At 42.2% G+C, this 11,129-nt stretch overlaps 1 long non-coding RNA gene across 1 annotated transcript; it reads right to left on the reverse strand.

Moving 5' to 3' along the window:
• Window positions 1-1,450: 1,450 nt before the first annotated feature.
• LOC108446792 lies at window positions 1,451-6,286 on the reverse strand. Its single transcript, XR_001862094.1, has 3 exons — window positions 4,784-6,286; window positions 4,412-4,591; window positions 1,451-3,022 (listed from the first exon to the last, which is right to left on the reverse strand). It is a non-coding gene; the product is annotated as an uncharacterized LOC108446792 (long non-coding RNA).
• Window positions 6,287-11,129: the final 4,843 nt, after the last annotated feature.

An 11,129-nucleotide genomic window follows, 5' to 3' on the forward strand; every position in this document is an offset into this window, starting at 1 on the left:
AATGGCTGTTGGAGGTAGTGGTGATCTCCAGGGACTGTGCTTTACATTCATTTAAAGGATTCCTCTTTGCTTTAAAATTTTGGGGTAAAAAACTCAATAGCCAACATCTCCTAGGTGGGTTAGTGCAATCATAGGGGTGAATTTATTGAAACTTTGCTGTGAAATGGTAACGAAATTGGCAAAGAAAATAATCATTTTATAATATAAAATATTATATTATATATATAATATTTTATATTTCATATTTTGAAAAATAAAACTTCCCTGTTTCTCCAGCTGCAAGCAGATGTGAGGATGTGTCCTTTTGCTCCAGCAAGGGGTGAGCTTTCACCTTATGTGCCACACTTTGCACCCTCACATCTGACATAGGAAATATTAGAGACAGCAAAAAGGCTTCCAAAAAACAAATTTGTCCTTATTCATTTGAGGAACCTCATTTTTGTCTTTTTTTCACCTTTGAGAGGCTTCCAAAAAAATAATTTCTTCTTATTTATTTGGGGAACCTCCTTGTCTGCTTTTCAGCTTGGAGAGGCCCAGCACCTCGCCTGAATCCCAAGTTTCAGCCCCAGGGGATGGTTGTACTGAGGGCCCAGGATAACAATTCCTGAGAAACTTGCCCAGGTTGAGAAATCCCAGCTTCAAACTCACTTGGCCACCCCGGGGTCACTCCCTGCAGAGCCTCTCCCATCCCACATTCCCTCAGCCACTCTGGATCCAGCCCAGATGTGTCCCATTGCAGGAAATCCCACGAAAATCCAGTTTCCCACAGAATTAAACACCCTGCTTGTGCTGAGATGGGATTTTTTAACTCTCACTCTCCTCGGAGTTTGACTTTCCAGCACTTGTAAAATAACAACACCCAGAGGTTTGACACTGACACTGAACCGTGCTGTAAATCAAGTCTCTCCTGATGGGAGAGAATTTTCTAAAAGTCCTTGCAAGGAGTTTCAAAGATAAAACGAGACTTTTCCTTGAGTTTCAATGCTTCCAGATAGTTGTTTATTAAGTCTTACTAGAGGAACAGAGCCACTAGTGTGACTCAGGTACAGCATAGAGCACAGAAAACAGGAATGAAGTCTAATTATCAAGACTTACGCAGCCTTTTAAAGATATTTTAACCAATAGTTACTAAAAACGTACATTAGTTTTACTTTCTTACCAATTATTCAGTAACACGACCAGGAACTGCGGAATTTTCTATCCACTCATTCCAAACTTCTTTTACTGCAGAATATGGAGTGGTAGAAGAAGGTTTAGAGAACAACAACAATCCTCCATTTTGGTATTTTTTACTCTTATCTATTTACTATAAAGAGAAGCCCAAAGCCTCTAAATTTTTCACCCTGTGACAATCTTACCTAGTAGTCTATCACCTAATTCACACCACTGTATTTTCTAGCTGTTGTCTGACTGTTGGTAATTTTTTCCAAGGTTTGAAGCTAAAACAGTGTTGTTCAGGGGGGTAAGAACCCTTCAAAACAGGCAGAGAAATATTCTCGGCACTCTGGGTTCCTACAGACACAATCCTGCTGCACACCCCACTAGAAAATCCCCACTGAAGGCACAAAGCCTTGCCTGAAAGACACAAAGTCCTGCACTGGAAATCTTCTTTTCTGAGCTTTAGTTTTTGGAACCATTGGAATTTTGTTGGAACTGTTGCAGTCTGACAGCAGCTGAAGAGAAGTACCCGCTTAGGGCAGCTCAGAGGGAAAGCACCACGAACCAGGGTGGGGAGGAAATGATGGAAAAGCAGCTCTCATTTCCCATCAGTGTCATTCCAAAGGGTTCCCAAGTGCTGCCTGCACTGAAAGGCTCCTCCTGGGTACAAACTGTGGGAGTGAGGGGCTGGGGAGGAGTAGCTGTGTAGAACAGGAGCAGACATTGTGCTAAAGAGACACTGATGGCCCTGGCATTACAGTTCCACTCATGGAAAAGATAAAACCTCGTCACGCTCGGCTGTGCTTGTGTTAATGAAGCTGCCACACACGCACAGATAATTGGGTTTTTCCTTGGAGCTGGAAGGAGCAGCTGGATGGCAACATCTGGCAGCACGGCTGGAGCGTGGTGGGCTGGGAAAAGAGGGTTGGGCACCTTTGGGGATCCTTTTCCTTCCTTTTCCTTCCCTCCTTTTATACAAAAAGCTCACTTTTGTGATTGTTCTTCTGGTCAGTTGAGGAACTTTGGGGTTTTTTCAGCTAAACCAGGAAATCTTTGATAAATGATGAAGAGTTTGGAAGTTCCTCTTTACATTTGCTGGAAATACCAATCTCCTGTGACTCCAAGGATTAAGCCAAGCTTGGCAGTGCTTTCAATTACCAACACAAATATACTGCAATATGAATTTGTGAATTATCATTATTTGCAACTGAAATGTTAAAAATTAATCCAATGCAATGCACTTCAAATTAGCCCATGTGGAAAGCTGAAGTGTTTAAATACACATGGGATGTGTGCTATATATAAATATATAATTCACAAGTGCATGGTTAAGTGGACACACTTAAACACACACTATGTCTATTACTTAAATTATTAATATTTAAATTGTATTATTTAAAGTAAGGGTTGTTTTCCTTTTATTATATGGTTGCTCTCACATTCAGAGTCGTTCCAGTTGAATGTTTAATGCATATGAGGCATTATGCACATTACTATAATTAAGGCATAAGAGATTCAGAAATGCTCCCTGACCAGTGGGTCCCTTTTTAATCATCTCAGGAGACCTTTCGTCCCCCTGATACAAACCCTACACTCAGGGTCAGCCCAGAAAGCAGCTGATACTGAAATATTCCAGCTCTTTTTAAAAATGGATAAAATTTGCATTGAGTACCGGGTGTAGGAGCGGCAAATAAAAATGACATGCAAGCAGGATGTCCAAAAATTACCTGCTAAAAACATTATTTGCCATTAACTGAGTCTTGAAAGTAGCCCAGGGATGGAGGAGAGTGAGGAATCCAATCTGGAGCAGGCCCTCCAGATCCGTGGTTTTCTTTGCCAGCATGGGAGCAGCTGGGAGAATCTGCTGTGGAAAAGAGAAAATATTCAACATCTTTGTGGATTTGGATATCCAAACCAGTTCATCAGGACACAGGGGCTGGAATTAAATCAGGTATGTCCAGGAATTGATGTAAGAGCTTCCAATGCCCTGTGTCCATGGAGAAAAATTCTCCTCAGATCTGGTTTTTGTAGAATCATGGAATGGTTTGGGTTGGGAAGGACCTTAAAAATAATCTCATTCCAATCCCTGCCATGGGCAGGGACACCTTCCACCATCCCAGGCTGCTCCAAGCCCCGTCCAACCTGGCCTTGGGATCTTGGTTTTCATAGTTGGATAAAGTCTAGGACTGAGGAGTTTGGGAGTTGGGTTGAATCCAAAAGAGCTGCTGCCTAAAAGTGACAGAATTTGCAGATTTGTGCTATTTTTTCCTAAATTTGAATGTACTGGCGAGTGACAAACTCTGATGTGTTTGGACAAAGCCAGCAAAGAGAAACCTGCAAAGAGCTGGGCTCTGCTTCAAGTCCAACTTCTTGTTATTGCTTTCGCTAATAGATTTAATTCCACTGGTTATTATTTTTAACAGATTAAAGAGAAATTAAAAGCAGCTCTTATAAGTATTTACACTTTCAGATAAATATTTAATAAATGTTCTCTGTTGTGACACTTCCTCTCCTCAGAACAGCACAACTCTGGACAAACAACAACAGCCACAGAAGCTCCTCTTTCTCCTGTTTTGATCCACACAATTCCTCACACCTTTCCCTCATATTCACTAATGACAGAAAACAGAATTTCCTGCTCTGCATATCCAACCTCTCCAATTACTCTTTGCTCTCCAGCATTCCCATCCATGTTCCAGTGCAGGGATGCTGGGAAGGGCATTTTGTTGTTTTCCATGCAGGCAGGTCCTGCTTCCTTCACAAGATTCCAGCTCACTCCTTTCATGAAATCCCCCTCCCCATTGAACTCCTGGCCCCCTCAGATCTCTCTTTCCCATTTTTCCACCACCTTCGGCTCTGTTCAGTGCTCTGAGCCATGACCAGCCTGGAGAAAATGCTTTTCTAGGCTCTGCTATTCCATCTCTACCTTAGAACAGGAAATATTTCCATGCCACCTCTGCTTGTTACAATCCTAAATGGATCTCATCGGTTCTGCCCTCTACCCTTAATAACCAGAAACATTTTGGAGTGAAAATGGAGATATCCCATCCTTTGGAGAGCCTAATCCCTTCCCACAGATCTTTCCAAGCAATAAAAACAAAGTTTGCCTGACTTTGAGAACTTCCCCACAGCACAAAAGCTTTTTCCAAGGGTTTTAATTGAAGCCAAGCCCCTATTTAGGTTACGACGTCCTATATTTAACTAGAATGGAATCATTTCTTTTCTTGTATTTAACCTTTGATCAGCTGCCTACCTTTGAACTCTGGATATCGACCTCCTCCTTGTCATCCTTGTCCCACTTCTCCTGTAGCTCTTGCATAACCTCAGAAATCAAAATCAAATTCTCTCTTTGCTGAAATAACTTTTATTGTTTTTCTTCACAGGCACAGCTTCACTTTGTTCTTTTGTTTCTTAATGTAACCACCACGGAGATCTGGAACACAATAATGAAGATGTTTGTACAGTTTTAAATAAAATTCAGCACAGGGGGAGTGTGTGGTTGAACAACAACAGTAATTACAGAAAATACAGCATAAATGAAAAAAATAACGTGTTAAAAATCCTGTCGTGGTCTGAATTTTGCTTTTTTTGATATGGCTTAGAATGTTCTAAACTGTATCATTACCTCCTTTCAGGTTCTTGTATTCAACGACTTGTTGCTTCAGAGTGATGCAGGTAAAAATCTTCCTTATTAATATTTGCTTCCAAATGAATTCCAAAGAGAGAAGTGAATTTCTGCATTCAGAGAGCACAGACAAACAAATTCCCATCAATCCCCTTGTCCCCCAAATAGTTTCAAACTACCCAGATCTAAGTGATTTATAAATCCTGTGGCACTTGCAGGCTTGGGGCATATTCAAAGGTTGTTTTGTCCCTTTTTTCCTTTTTCTTTGGAAATATCCTTTCGTCCCACATCCCACCCCGCTTCTTCCGCTGTCATATCCCAGATGGAAATTATTTTCTTACCTAGGGACACAGAGCAATAAATCAAAACTGGTTTTAGTAAGACCAACTCAAAGCAGACCCTGAGCAGTAACAGCACCTCTGCATTTCCTCAGCATTTCCTGGATCTGGTTTTTCCCACAGGGTTTATGCCAGGCAGGTCACCACTGAAATCTCTGGAATTACATGGATAAACCTACCACAAGAGAATTCCCACATCTTCTCCAGCCTGATTATTCTGACTGTTTCTCAGAATTTGCTGTTTCTCCTCTGAACCCTGGGAACTTTGTTCAGCCCAACATTCCCACTACTGGACATAACTTAAGCCCTTCTTGTGCTGACTTCCCACAAGCTGAAATTTTGGATATTTCTTCACACATTTTTATGTTTTCCTGCCTTTCAAGAAGGTAGTGTTGCCACCAGGCTGTCGCTGGCAGTGTCCCACACATGGCCAGAGCCTTTCCGAGTCCCTTCCAACTCCAAATATTCCATGATTTAAACACTGAGTACCTGGAGAATAGAACCATTCATTAATATCTTAAGAGAAGAATTTTGGGTCAGGCTTTTTGCCTCTCACAATGCATTTTAATGCACTTCTTATGGAGTCTTCCACTAGGCCTCTGCAGAGGTAGTTCAGATTTTCCTTTTATTCAGCATTTCCTCGCAAGGGAATAACAAAAGCTGAAATTCTCCACCTCCTGCAAGATAATCCTGTGAGATTTTTGTATTTATTGCTTCTGGATGTCAGACAGGGAATTCACTTCCCACCATACCATAAAGCTGATTTATGAGAATACAAATGCATATATGGGTCAAAATGAAGTGATTTTTTTTCCTTAAATAAAGGGGGCACAAAACTAAAAGAAGCTTTTTAAATAACGACAACATAGTGAAAATGTCAAATTTCAAGTTCTATACTTCCAACATGCAAAGTTCCATGTTGGGGAATGAATCAGAACATTTTTTTGTTGTTATTCTGGTGTAGGAACAGCACCTGAGAGAGGAAATACTTTCAGCTGCTGGAAATGTGGCTTTCACACTCATCTATAGCATGAGCCTATAGAGGATGTGTTTGTTATGATAAATATTTACACATGCAGACTCCCATTTCCACATCCTGCAGAACTGATTACGTCAAAGGAAAATATTTGGCTCCTTGACAAAAAAATCCCACTTTTAACTTTTCCTTCCCCTTTCTTTTCTCTCCTTTCTTTTCTTTTTATGTTAAAAAATAATACATGCTGTACATTATATAAAATATAATATATTGTATTATTAATTCCTGCATCTTTGAAGAATATAATTTTCATACTATGGAGACTCTGTAAAAAGTCACCATGTCCAGAGTTTGTTTTTATTTGGATTTGTTTTTAGGATATTCCTCTTTTATCTACATGCCCTGTATTCACATATGTTCACCTGTGTAGAATTATAAGCAGTCTGCTTCCTTCATTTTTTTGAGATAACTTTAAATAATAATGAAAATCCATAAATAACATGGAAATCCACACCTAGAAATAAAATAAGTAAGTAGCACACCTGCAGTAGCAAGGTTAAAACATTACATTCTGAATATTTGGGCAATTATCTTCAAGAATGAGGACAAAATAAGTACTTAATTTTCCTGGAGCATGATCCTTTATAATTTTCTTGAATATTAAAAAATAAACCCTTAAAACCTTCAGTTGTTTCCAGTATCCTGTAAAAGTAAAGGTAGCAGCTGTGGAGTTATCACAAAATGAGTATGAGAACACCTTCAGGTACTCACCAGAGGTAGCACTGAGTATGTGCTGCTGCTGCAAATGTGATTGTGCTGCAGCAAATCCACAGAATTTTCCACCCAAGCAGCAGCAGGAAATGTTTTACACGAAGAGAAAAAGCCACGTCAGTCCCTCAGCCCCTTCACTGCAAGGATCACTCTTCTGCTCTTATTTGCTTTGTGGGTACCTTACCAATATTTAATTTGAACAGGCCCACGGAACACAACGAGCCCTGAGCACAAGGTGACCCAGGGGTGTCACTTGCAGGGACAATGAAAGGGTTTAGTGCCATCCTACTGAAGAGCAGGGACAGGAAAATGTGGAAAAGACTTTTAAAATGTCAGGTCCAACTATGACCTGGCACCACCACCACACTCCCACTGAACCACATCCTCCAGTGCCACATCCACACATTTTCTGAACAATCCCAGGGACAGGGCCTGAACAGTTCCAGGGACTCCACCACAGCCCTGAGCAGCCCCTTCCAATGCTTTACAACCCTTTCCATGAAGGAATTTCCCCAAAATCCACCCTGAGCCTGCCCTGGCCCAGCCTGAGGCCGTTCCCTCTCCTCCTGTCCCTGTTCCCTGCCAGCAGAGCCCGACCCCCCCGGCTGCCCCCTCCTGTCAGGGACTTGTGCAGAGCCACAAGGTCCCCCCTGAGCCTCCTTTGCTCCAGCCTGAGCCCCTTTCCCAGCTCCCTCAGCCGCTCCTGGGGCTCCAGCCCCTTCCCCATCTCTGTTCCCTTCCCTGGACACGCTCCAGCACAAGAAGAGAGATGAGGAGGGACAGCCCAGGTGGAGCCTCCCAAAATCCCCAACTCTACATCCCTGAATCCCAAGGGCACCCTGTATCCCTGAATCCCTGCAGCTCCTCAGCAGCTGGGAGGGATGAGGCTGGGAAAGTGCATCCCTAAGGCCACGAGCAGGGGAGCAGCACCAAGAGCCGCAAATGAGCGGAAAAAAAGTTTGCTTGTAGTATGAGAAAAACCTAAAAACTGGGGAAACTTCTCTTTTCTTTTTTTCCCTTCTTTTTTAAATGCTAAGCCACAGATTTTAACAACAAGAGGAGAAAAAAAAAAAGAGAACACTGTTGTCGAAACCAAAGAATTTCAACTTCCCAGCCTTCTTTATTGTTGTCAACTTCAGAAATTCCCGAAGCCTAACAACATCACTTCAAAAGCACTTGGTCTAAACGAACACCAGATAATGAAAGAACATCCTTTAAGAATATTTCCAGAGACATAAAAACCCCCAGCAAGCTTCCACGAGCGACACTTTGACAAACGACGCTCCCAAAAAACCAAAAAAAATCTGGGCACGGAACTGAAGCTGCTGGCGAGAGTGACACTTTCCCTCCTGCTAATTGACAACTTGAGAAACAAAGCCACGAAAAGAGGCACATTCTGCTGTTCCTCTGGTGCCTCGAGCCTGTCAGGGAGCTGGGAATCAGCTCCAGTTTGATCTGAGGCAGCGCACGGAGCCGAGCGGGGCAGCAGGAGGGATCTGTCTGCAAGGGCTGGCACAAAGTGCTGTGAGAGGCAACCAAGGTGTGCTTGAAGGCCCAGTAGAGCAGCCAGGGAGGCTGAAAAGGCAGAAATTGCAATATTTTTAGTGCTCTGTGGTTTCTTATTTAACAGCTTAGCAGGGCTGAATGCATTAGGGACAAGCGTGGAATAAATTCAGGGTGGGAAGTTGGGAGGGTGAGGTGGAGGCATCACTCAGCCACTCAAAGGACCCTGGATTCAGGACAGTGTAATTTAGAGCTAAACCACCTCCAGGGGTTTTGTTTGGAGAAAAATCCAGAAATTTTGGCTAAAAAAATGTGTTCAAGGCCAGGCTGGATGGAGCTCTGAGCAACCTGGAAGGTGTCCCTGTCCATGGCAGGGGTGGAATGAGAGGAGCTTCAAGGTCCCTCCCAGCTCAAACCATTCCAGGATGCTGTGATTCTGCTGACTCGTTGGTTTTAAATCTATCCTGAATTGGTTTTAGTAATAAATCCTAGATTTTCTCCTAAAAGTGGGGATTTTCCTTTTCTCTCAGCATTGTGCCATCAGTAATTATTTGATATATTGTTTGCTTGTTACAGAGCCCTCTCTGTATATATTCTCTATAAATCTATTTATATATCTATATATTCCACTATTATAGCTGCCAAAAGTTTTTGGCTTGTGCAAATGACACAAAATCTGAAAAATGCTGGGCATTTTATTAACCCCTTTTTTAACTCATTCCCTATGCAATCATGAAACAGCCTCGGGCTTTATACTGGACATTTCAGCTGGAAGTATTACAAAACACATTGAAAGGAATTTAGGATTTAACAGTCTCCTACCAGATATTTTTATCAGGATCAGAGATCCTCTAGAATCCAGATTAGATGCTCTGCTGCTTTGTTTCCCTTTAACTCAGCAATAACCCTGTGTCTATCTGTATCAAGAGGGCTCTTAAAATTGTACCTTCACATGCAAGAACACTGCTCTGGTGGCTTCTTTCCCCCCCATTTTTATTTCTCTCTTCCATAAAAACCAATCCTCCATGAAGTTATCACCACTGAGGACAATAACAGGAAACAAAATGCACTGATGGAGATTTTAGTGCCGAGTTTCATGCTACAACCCACCCTTATGGCTTGGTTAGAGGGACAATAAAATCTGCCTTCTTTAGGGGAAAGCTGACACCTTCTTTTGGTCTCTGCCATCTCCAAAGGCCATGGCTGGCCTGAGGAGTTTGGATGATTTTGCCATGAGAATAATGAGAAACTTGAAGGCAAAAAGCCACCAGATATTATATTTTGCATCAAAAAATGCTGCATGGAGCATTCAGGTTTGTTATTTGGAACAGTGATCATGCAATTTAGCAAATTATAAAAAATAATGACAAGCACATGCCAAGTTTGGGGCATTTCCTCTGCAGGCTCAGCTGCGCTGTGTTTTATTCCACTTTGCAGAGGATTGTGTTTGGTCTCCTGCAGAAAGATTAGCATCAAATATTAATAGTTTTTTCCCTATGCAGAGTCAGAAGATGGGAAGTGTTTGACTGTTTTCCATCATTCTAACAAACTGCTCTGAAAGGAAAGAATTATGGAGTGTCTGAGGTGGGGAAAACTTTGCAGTGGCAGTCAAAAAAATGAGTCTCAATTCTGAAAATCACAACAGAGAGAAGTCCACAGGACTGAGGAGGGAATGCTGGGGCTCCCCCGACACAAATGCACCCTGTCAATCTTTGTGTCTTCCTAAATACCTGAACACTCCAGACATTTTTTTTCACCAATTCCACCCATTTCAGAGTTCTGTGGGAGGCAGTTAGCAGTAATGAAAGCTCACCTGAGGTCTGAGCACGTTGTTTTGAAACGCCACCCACAGAAGTTCGTGTAGATCTCAGACAAAGGAGGGGAACACAAACCTGTCTTTCAAAAAGAAGATGGGCAGAGCCTATTGTACACCAGGAACTTGTTTGTCTTCGCTGCAAACTCCAAATGTTGCTCTTTTAGCAGGAATTACTGACTTTGAGAAGGTGAACAAATCAGGTACAGACTCATTTCTCTTAACACGGACAGGAAGGAACTCAGCCTCCAGATCCACCTGGAATTTTGGGGTTAATTCTGTGTCACCTCTAGATCTCACCACCTCTTTCCTATTTTGGATGCATCCAAAGGCAACCAGAACAAAGTTCAAACAGCTCTAATTTCTCATAAATGTGCATTTCCTTCCTGAAAAGCTTTTAAACAAGAGCTGACTGCAGGAAAAAAAAAGACAAAGGCTCCGTTAAAAATGAACCTGTTCCTTCCATAATACTTTTGATCAAATTAATGATTTATTGAGTGCAAGTATTGCTGCTATCAGGCTTCCACAGCACTTCCAAAAAGAAGTGGATGGCTGGAAAAAAACCTGTGGAGAATTATTGCTCACACAGACGTGGTGGAACAGAGTTAAAGCTCTCGCCAGCGATGAGAGCAATAAAATCTGACTAAGATAATGCAACAAACATAATGGTTTGCTTTGCATCTTAAATAGATAATGAAGCAACCAGAGGCAATAAATCCAGCAGTTCCTGCACTCCAGGCTCCATAAATAACAGCTCAGAGCAGTAGGATTTACAGTGCTAATAAAATTAACAGATGACCGAATTCCGGCGCTTTCACTCACCCCGCCGGTGGTGTTCTCCCCGTGACGCTGGGGGGGCCGCTCCCAGGAGAAAGGCAGCAGCAAACTTCGGGATAGTGGAGCCAAATCGGAGCTAAAATACTCTTTTGTGGATGGGGAGAGGTG

This window comes from Corvus brachyrhynchos, unplaced genomic scaffold, assembly GCF_000691975.1.
Source record: "Corvus brachyrhynchos isolate BGI_N302 unplaced genomic scaffold, ASM69197v1 scaffold544, whole genome shotgun sequence".
Lineage (NCBI taxonomy): Eukaryota > Metazoa > Chordata > Aves > Passeriformes > Corvidae > Corvus > Corvus brachyrhynchos.